The sequence below is a fragment of the Bactrocera oleae genome, chromosome 4, assembly GCF_042242935.1.
Source record: "Bactrocera oleae isolate idBacOlea1 chromosome 4, idBacOlea1, whole genome shotgun sequence".
NCBI classification, from domain to species: Eukaryota; Metazoa; Arthropoda; class Insecta; order Diptera; family Tephritidae; genus Bactrocera; species Bactrocera oleae.
This window is the reverse complement of record NC_091538.1, coordinates 23,635,593-23,645,449: the sequence shown is the minus strand read 5'-3', so window position 1 is coordinate 23,645,449 and position 9,857 is coordinate 23,635,593.

Sequence of the window (9,857 nt, the reverse complement as noted above, 5' to 3'; positions counted from 1 at the left end):
TTGTTGTCTCTTCTTCTAATTCCATGTGAAAGACATATTCCTCAACATTAATGTTTTCCGCCTCCATGGCCTCTCTCAACCGTGATTGTAATTCAGTTTTTAATCAATTTGTCGCCAAACCACGTTGTTCCAGCTCCTTTTTCAGTTGTGGAATCTTCAGATCGTTAAACTTGGCCATTTTTAAATAATTATCTCCTTGGGAATTTATTTGACAATCCCACTTCTGACACCAATTGTAACAGATTTCTCGATAAATTGTCTACCTTGTAACTCACCCTTGAGTTCGATCACTGGATTGTTAAATAAAACTCCCCAATTTAATGGCTACACACTTATCTAAATTTCCAATTCCAACAACTTAACACCCACCACCCGCTACTCGAGCCTACAACCTCTTGCTTATGTCTCAATTGTTCTTATCACGACAACACTCTAACTAGAACTGTGTTTGCTGCACAATCCGGCAGCCCTTATATAGTAAATCTGTAACAAAACATTGCTTCTAGAACATTCTGGCAACTACGAATTCGCTGTCTAGTTGCTTCTGGCAATTTATCGTCGATTCGATTTTGTTCTATCATCCGTGTTCGTCACAATATCAAAAAATATCATATAACGCTATTTTGGATAAAATAAATATCTTATCAAAAAATTATATTGAATCCGGGACGATTCATCTTAGAGAGGGGGGAGTTAACGGCAACAATTTCTTTGCATTCAGCAAAAATACAGCTTCTTAAATAAGCATCTTTGCTTATTTAAGTAATCAATAATCTTTTCAATAAAGCTAAGATCACAGCTTCTTAAATAAGCATCTTTGCTTATTTAAGCAACAAATACTCTTTTCATTAAGCTAAGACCACCCATATAATGTAAACAACAAAACTAATTGCTGAATAAGCGAATATTGTAAATTAACACTTATTATAAGACTTAAGCATATAAGAAAAATGTATATATAAGAGTAAATTGAAATAAAGAGATTTAGTCTTCCATCAGGAGCACTCAAATTAATCGTTTGATTTCTTCCGTGCGTTGCGCGGAAAATATATTTTTTTAATACTTCCACATACGAGGAAGTTAATTTGTATGTTTGTATGCGCACACTGCTCTATATGTACATACATACATATGTGCTTATGACATTGCTACACAAATAATGGATACACAAACCTACATTCATATATTCGTAAATATGTCACTCGCAAAAACTACAAACTTGTTCTACAAAAAAAACAATCGTCACAAGTCAATATGTCAGCCAAATAGGCGAAGCCCAAATTTATAGTAAATCACACAACAACAACATTTTCATTGATGAACGCAGGCGTACTTTCAACAAGCAACCTCGCTTCATTCATAAAAACAGACACCCTCTCATCTCCCCGAGCATGCGTTTGCCTACAAGCGTCTTTTTGCGACGATGGCAAAAGCTAAAAATCATAAATTGAACAAATTTCTGATATTCCCTCTGGAAGGGAAAAGTTGCAAAAACGCAAGCCCACAAAACACAGAAAAAATTTACAAAACAGGCAACAAAGCTTTTGTCGATTTAAAATATTTTACAATTTTAAAATATTTTTCTGTGTCTCACCAAAATCTGCGTCAATATGTGTGCATTCTCATATATAAACATACATATTTACGATGATGTGTGGGCAAAGCTGTTAGAGCGGCAAGGGAAGCGCTGACAATCGGCGGCCGTTCGTTAATATTTTTTCGGCACAGCTCGGATTTTCTACCAACAACACAATGTTGTGACGTTTTGTCGTCGCGTCAGTCCCTTGACACAGTGACTCTTTGACAAGAAAACAAAAAACGTGAGCTTCGGCCATTGGTTGTCCGTGGCAACGGAGATTTCGCATAAAACAATGAGTGTACATATTTTTACTTCATTGTGAGTTATTAATAATAATTTAAAAATATTTCTTAAAATCATGAATTTACTTGACACCATTATGGAGTCACAAAAGTACAGAATTGTGTTTTGCCGTCGGCATATACATTCATGCTTCAATTTTTCTTTTCAAATGCATGTGTAAAAGTAATTATGAACGTAAATATGTACTTTCATATATTATGACATACATATATTATGTTGTTTGCACATTTGTATGTATATATGTACACTCAATTCCTCATGTGAAATCTCCGTTGACACATTTTTTGCTTTCATGTCAAAGAGTCTATCTGTCGAAGGACTGACGCGACGACAAAGCGTCACCAGAGAACTTAAAACAATGAGAAGGTGCAAATTGAATTTTGTATGATGCTCGATTGGTTGGCTGAAAATTTGAGATCAAGGAGTTCACCACTTTCTGTATAGTTTTGCTGTTATTTAACAGAAATGAGAATTTTTAACAACGTTCTCTGACAAAATACGTATCTACCAATATAAAGAGAAAAATGAAATGAAATGAATGAGAAAACAAGAAATACAAATGCCATTTCACATATGCATGATTATTTTTTGCCATATAAACGATTTTTATGATGAAAATATTATTATTTTGCACAAATGCTACATTGATAAAATGTGAAAGATTATGCAAAAAATGATATTTTACTGTTTTCATAATTTTCTAATTTCAATATTTACAGAATTAATAATTTATGTATGTACATCAATATGTTATATTATATAATATAATAATATATTATCAATTATCAATAAATACATGTGAGCGCACTGCTCTATATGTAAGTATGTATGTACAAATATGCATATGACCGCGCAAAATAAGTAATACATACGCAAATCCACATATATACATATATATGCGTACAAATGTAAGTATGTGAGCCAATAGAAAAAATACAAACATTGTTGTACAAAAATAACAATTGTCTCAAATAGCATCAGCACCAGAAATCAATATGGCAGCCAAATTGACAAATCCTAAATTTGTAGTAAATCACACACCAACAACATTTTCATTCATGAACGCTGGCGCACAAGCAATAAGCTAAGTCGTTTCATTCATAAAAGCAAACGCCTTACACATCTCCCCGAGCATGCGTTTGCCTACAAGCGTCTTTTCGCGACGATGGCAAAAGCTAAAAATCATAAATTGAACAAATTTCTGATATTCCGTCTAGAAAACACATGTAAATATGTCACCCGCAAAAACTACAAACATTGTTTTACAAAAACAACAATCGTCACAAGTCAATATGTCAGCCAAATAGGCGAAGCCCAAATTTATAGTAAATTACACAACAACAACATTTTCATTCATGAACGCAGGCGTACTTTTAACAAGCAACCTCGCTTCATTCATAAAAACAGATACCCTCACATCCCCCCGAGCATGCTTTTGCCTACAAGCGTCTTTTCGCGACGATGGCAAAAGCTAAAAATCATAAATTGAACAAATTTCTGATATTCCCTCTAGAAGGGAAAAGTGACAACCCCTCAAATATGAGTATTAAAATATTTTAGAATAAAAGTGACAACATAGTAAATTTGTCGATTTACAATTCAAGAAACTTTTTAAAGAAAATATTCAATATTCCTCTGATTTATGTATACAGTAAACCCCGGTTAAGTATCACCCCTCCAATCCCTCTTATCTGCCGGTGTCTTGCTGCATCTCACTTTTTTTTTCTTAATTTTTTAAAGAAAACGGCAATTTTTTTTTAAATACATAGAAATAATTTTTTTTGGTACCACTCGCTTAAGTACCACAATCGCTTATGTACTACAAAGCAAAAAAAATCTGAATCTTTGGTTTTGGCACTTAACCGGGATTGACTGTATTTGTCAAAGAATTTACGTAAGTACGTTCGAATTTTTTGTACACACATTGACTTTGCACTTGCCCATATGCGATGTATGTTTGGAAGAGTGTGTATGGCACATCTCGGATTTTCTACCAACAACACAATGTTGTGACGCTTTGTCGTCGCGTCAGTTCTTCCACAACGGAGATTTCACATGAAGTAATGAGTGTACATATCTACATAAAAATACATACAAATGTGTAAACGACATAATATATGTATGTCCTGTTACATATGTTTACACATGCATTTGAAAAGAAAAATTGAAGCATGAATGTGAAATACCGACGGCAAAACACAATTCTGTACTTGCATGACTCCATAATGGTGTCAAGTACAATTAATGAATTATTTTAAGAAATATATCAAAAAACTTTATTAGTAATAATTTAAAAGTATTTAGATATATTTCTCATAATAAAGTAAAAATGAATTAACATAAAATAATTTAAAAAATAATAAATAATAGTTCAATAAAAGGGAATATATTTCAAATGGCATATCAATATGCCCAGTTTTGCTCACATATTATATTCTCTTCAATATTCGTCGGTTGGTTATGTTAAGAGAGCGTATGTGTACAGATTCACCGCTGTTATAAAAGCGAAAAATGTTATTTGTTTCTCGTGCATCTGTGGTGAACTCCTTGATAAATTCCTACAAATTGTTCGCTGTCGAACCTGCACCTTCTCATTGTTTTAAGTTCTCTGGCGTCACAACATTGTGTTATTGGTAGAAAATCCGAGATGTGCCGAAAAATAAACGAACGTTCGCCGATTGTCATCATTTCCCTTGCCGCTCTAACAGCTTTGCATACAAATCATTGTAGGTATGTATGTATTTATATAAACATGCATACATATTGACGAAGATTTTTGCGAGCCACGGAAAAATATTTAAGAATTGTGAAATATTTTAAATCGACAAAAGCTTTGTTGCCACTTCTGTCATTGATTTCTGTGTTTGCCGGGTTCTCACTTTTCCCTTCTAGAGAGAACATCAGAAAGATGTTCAATTTATGATTTCTAGCTTTTGCCATCGTCGCGAAAAGACGCTTGTATACAAACGCATTCTCGGGGAGATGTGTAAGGCGTATGCTTTTATGAATGAAACGACTTAGCTTATTGCTTGTGCGCCAGCGTTCATGAATGAAAATGTTGTTGGTGTGTGATTTACTACAAATTATATCTGTAGTATATTTGTACATACATACTTACATATAGAGCAGTGCGCTCACATGTTTTGATTGATAATTGATAATATATTATTACAAGTATATTATATAATATAACATATTGATGTACATACATATGTACATACATAAATTATTAATTCTGTAACGGAAATTAGAAAATTATGAAAAATATCATTTCTCGCATAATCTTTCACATTTTATCAATGTAGCATTTGTGCATTGTCAATTTTTCATCATAAAAATCGTTTATGTAGCAAAAAATAATCATGCATATGTGAAGTGGCATTTGTATTTTTTGTTTTCTTATTCATTTCGCTTCATTTTTCTCTTTATATTGGGAGATATGTAATTTGTCAGAGAACGTTGTTATAAAATCTCATTTCTGTTAAATAACAGCAAATATTACAGAAAATGGTGAACTCCTTGATCTCAATTTTTCAGCCAACCAATCGAGCATTATACAAAATTCAATTTGCACCTTGTCGTTGTTTGAAGTTCTCTGATTGAACCTTCTCTATAACATACGTTCTCTGCTAGAGACTGCTTACTAAATTGTGCTAAAGTTCTGTGCACTTTGGGGGACAGTTCATGGCTTGAGAGTTGCCCATTATTAGCCCGGCTTCGCGGGCTCATACAAAAGCGTACATCGAACTTTTCTGTCAAAACAAATGCCTGACGCAAAGTAAAGCTCTTAAAAGCAAATATTGTGGTGGGAATGGCAAACCAGAGAACTTAAAACAACGAGAAGGTGCAAACAGAGAACTTAAAACAATGAGAAGGTGCAGGTTCGACAGCGAACAATTTGTAGGAATTTATCAAGGAGTTCACCACAGATGCACGAGAAACAAATAACATTTTTCGCTTTTATAACAGCGGTGAATCTGTACACATACGCTCTCTTAACATAACCAACCGACGAATATTGAAGAGAATATAATATGTGAGCAAAACTGGGCATATTGATATGCCATTTGAAATATATTCCCTTTTATTGAACTATTATTTATTATTTTTTAAATTATTTTATGTTAATTCATTTTTACTTTATTATGAGAAATATATCTAAATACTTTTAAATTATTACTAATAAAGTTTTTTGATATATTTCTTAAAATAATTCATTAATTGTACTTGACACCATTATGGAGTCATGCAAGTACAGAATTGTGTTTTGCCGTCGGTATTTCACATTCATGCTTCAATTTTTCTTTTCAAATGCATGTGTAAACATATGTAACAGGACATACATATATTATGTCGTTTACACATTTGTATGTATTTTTATGTAGATATGTACACTCATTACTTCATGTGAAATCTCCGTTGTGGAAGAACTGACGCGACGACAAAGCGTCACAACATTGTGTTGTTGGTAGAAAATCCGAGATGTGCCATACACACTCTTCCAAACATACATCGCATATGGGCAAGTGCAAAGTCAATGTGTGTACAAAAAATTCGAACGTACTTACGTAAATTCTTTGACAAATACAGTCAATCCCGGTTAAGTGCCAAAACCAAAGATTCAGATTTTTTTTGCTTTGTAGTACATAAGCGATTGTGGTACTTAAGCGAGTGGTACCAAAAAAAATTATTTCTATGTATTTAAAAAAAAATTGCCGTTTTCTTTAAAAAATTAAGAAAAAAAAAGTGAGATGCAGCAAGACACCGGCAGATAAGAGGGATTGGAGGGGTGATACTTAACCGGGGTTTACTGTATACATAAATCAGAGGAATATTGAATATTTTCTTTAAAAAGTTTCTTGAATTGTAAATCGACAAATTTACTATGTTGTCACTTTTATTCTAAAATATTTTAATACTCATATTTGAGGGGTTGTCACTTTTCCCTTCTAGAGGGAATATCAGAAATTTGTTCAATTTATGATTTTTAGCTTTTGCCATCGTCGCGAAAAGACGCTTGTAGGCAAAAGCATGCTCGGGGGGATGTGAGGGTATCTGTTTTTATGAATGAAGCGAGGTTGCTTGTTAAAAGTACGCCTGCGTTCATGAATGAAAATGTTGTTGTTGTGTAATTTACTATAAATTTGGGCCTCGCCTATTTGGCTGACATATTGACTTGTGACGATTGTTGTTTTTGTAAAACAATGTTTGTAGTTTTTGCGGGTGACATATTTACATGTGTTTTCTAGACGGAATATCAGAAATTTGTTCAATTTATGATTTTTAGCTTTTGCCATCGTCGCGAAAAGACGCTTGTAGGCAAACGCATGCTCGGGGAGATGTGTAAGGCGTTTGCTTTTATGAATGAAACGACTTAGCTTATTGCTTGTGCGCCAGCGTTCATGAATGAAAATGTTGTTGGTGTGTGATTTACTACAAATTTAGGATTTGTCAATTTGGCTGCCATATTGATTTCTGGTGCTGATGCTATTTGAGACAATTGTTGTTTTTGTACAACAATGTTTGTATTTTTTCTATTGGCTCACATACTTACATTTGTACGCATATATATGTATATATGTGGATTTGCGTATGTATTACTTATTTTGCGCGGTCATATGCATATTTGTACATACATACTTACATATAGAGCAGTGCGCTCACATGTATTTATTGATAATTGATAATATATTATTATATTATATAATATAACATATTGATGTACATACATAAATTATTAATTCTGTAAATATTGAAATTAGAAAATTATGAAAACAGTAAAATATCATTTTTTGCATAATCTTTCACATTTTATCAATGTAGCATTTGTGCAAAATAATAATATTTTCATCATAAAAATCGTTTATATGGCAAAAAATAATCATGCATATGTGAAATGGCATTTGTATTTCTTGTTTTCTCATTCATTTCATTTCATTTTTCTCTTTATATTGGTAGATACGTATTTTGTCAGAGAACGTTGTTAAAAATTCTCATTTCTGTTAAATAACAGCAAAACTATACAGAAAGTGGTGAACTCCTTGATCTCAAATTTTCAGCCAACCAATCGAGCATCATACAAAATTCAATTTGCACCTTCTCATTGTTTTAAGTTCTCTGGTGCAAATTGAATTTTGTATGATGCTCGATTGGTTGGCTGAAAATTTGAGATCAAGGAGTTCACCATTTTCTGTAATATTTTCTGTTATTTAACAGAAATGAGAATTTATAACAGCGTTCTCTGACAAATTACGTATCTCCCAACATAAAGAGAAAAATGAAATGAAATGAATGCGAAAACAAAAAATACAAATGCCTCTTCACATATGCATGATTATTTTTTGCCATATAAACGATTTTTATGATGAAAAATTGATAAAATATGATTTTTTTGCACAAATGCTGCATTGATAAAATGTGAAAGATTATGCAAGAAATGATTTTTTACTATTTTCATAATTTTCTAATTTTAGTTGTTGCAGAATTAATAATTTATGTATGTACATATGTCCATCAATATGTTATATTATATAATATATATTATCAATTATCAATAAAAACATGTGAGCGCACTGCTCTATCTGTAAGTATGTATATACAAATATGCGTATGACCGCGCAAAATAAGTAATGCATACATAAATCTACATACATTTAAGCGTACAAATGTAAGTACGTCAGCCAATAGGCAAAATACAAACATTGTTGTACAAAAACAACAATTGTCTCAAATAGCATCAGCACCAGAAATCAATATGGCAGCCAAATTGACAAATCCTAAATTTGTAGTAAATCACATACCAACAACATTTTCATTCATGAACGCTGGCGCACAAGCAATAAGCTAAGTCGTTTCATTCATAAAAGCAAACGCCTTACACATCCCCCCCCAGCATGCGTTTGCCAACAAGCGTCTTTTCGCGACGATGGCAAAAGCTAGAAATCATAAATTGAACATATTTCTGATGTTCCCTCTAGAAGAGAAAAGTGACAACCCTGCAAACACAGAAAACACAGAAATCAATGACAAAAGTGGCAACAAAGGTTTTATCGATTTAAAATATTTCACAATTCTAAAATATTTTTCCGTGGCTCGCAAAAATCTTCGTCAATATGTAGGCATGTTCATATAAAAACATACATACCTACAATGATTTGTAGGCAAAGCTGTTAGAGCGGCAAGGGAAATGATGACAATCGGCGAGCGTTCGTTTATTTTTCGGCACATCTCGGATTTTCTACCAATAACACAATGTTGTGACGCTTTGTCGTCGCGTCAGTCCTTCGACAGATTGACTCTTTGACATAAAAGCAAAGAACGTGAGCTTCGATCATTGGTTGACCGTGTCAACGGAGATTTCACATCAAGTAATGAGTGTTCATATCTACATACATATGTTGTTTGTAGACAAATTTACAAATATTTTTACACATGATATTAAAATGCCGACGGCAAAACACAATTCTGTACTTTTATGACCCCATAATGGTGTTAAGCACTTGAATTATTTTAAGAAATATATCAAATACCTATCTTTAAATTATTATTAATAACTCACAAGAAAGTAAAAATGAATTAACATAAAATAATAATAAATAATAGTTCAATAAAAGGTAATATGTTTCAAATAGCATATCAATATTCCCAGTTTGGCATACATATTATATTCTCTTCAATATTCAACGTTTGGTTATGTTAAGAGAGCGTAGGTTTACAGATTCACCGCTGTTATAAAAGCGAGAAATGTTATTTGTTTCTCGTGCATGTGAGGTGAACTCCTTGATAAAATCCTACAAATTGTTCGCTGTCGAACCTGCACCATGGTATAAGCAGAGAATGTAAAATATAGAGAAGGTCCAACTACGGACCAGCGTGTGAATTGTCAAAACCTAACAAAATGCGATGAGGGTATTTCACCACAGTCGGCTCGGAAGGAGAAATTTTAACAGTGGCGCGTGAACAGAGCTGAGCCAGA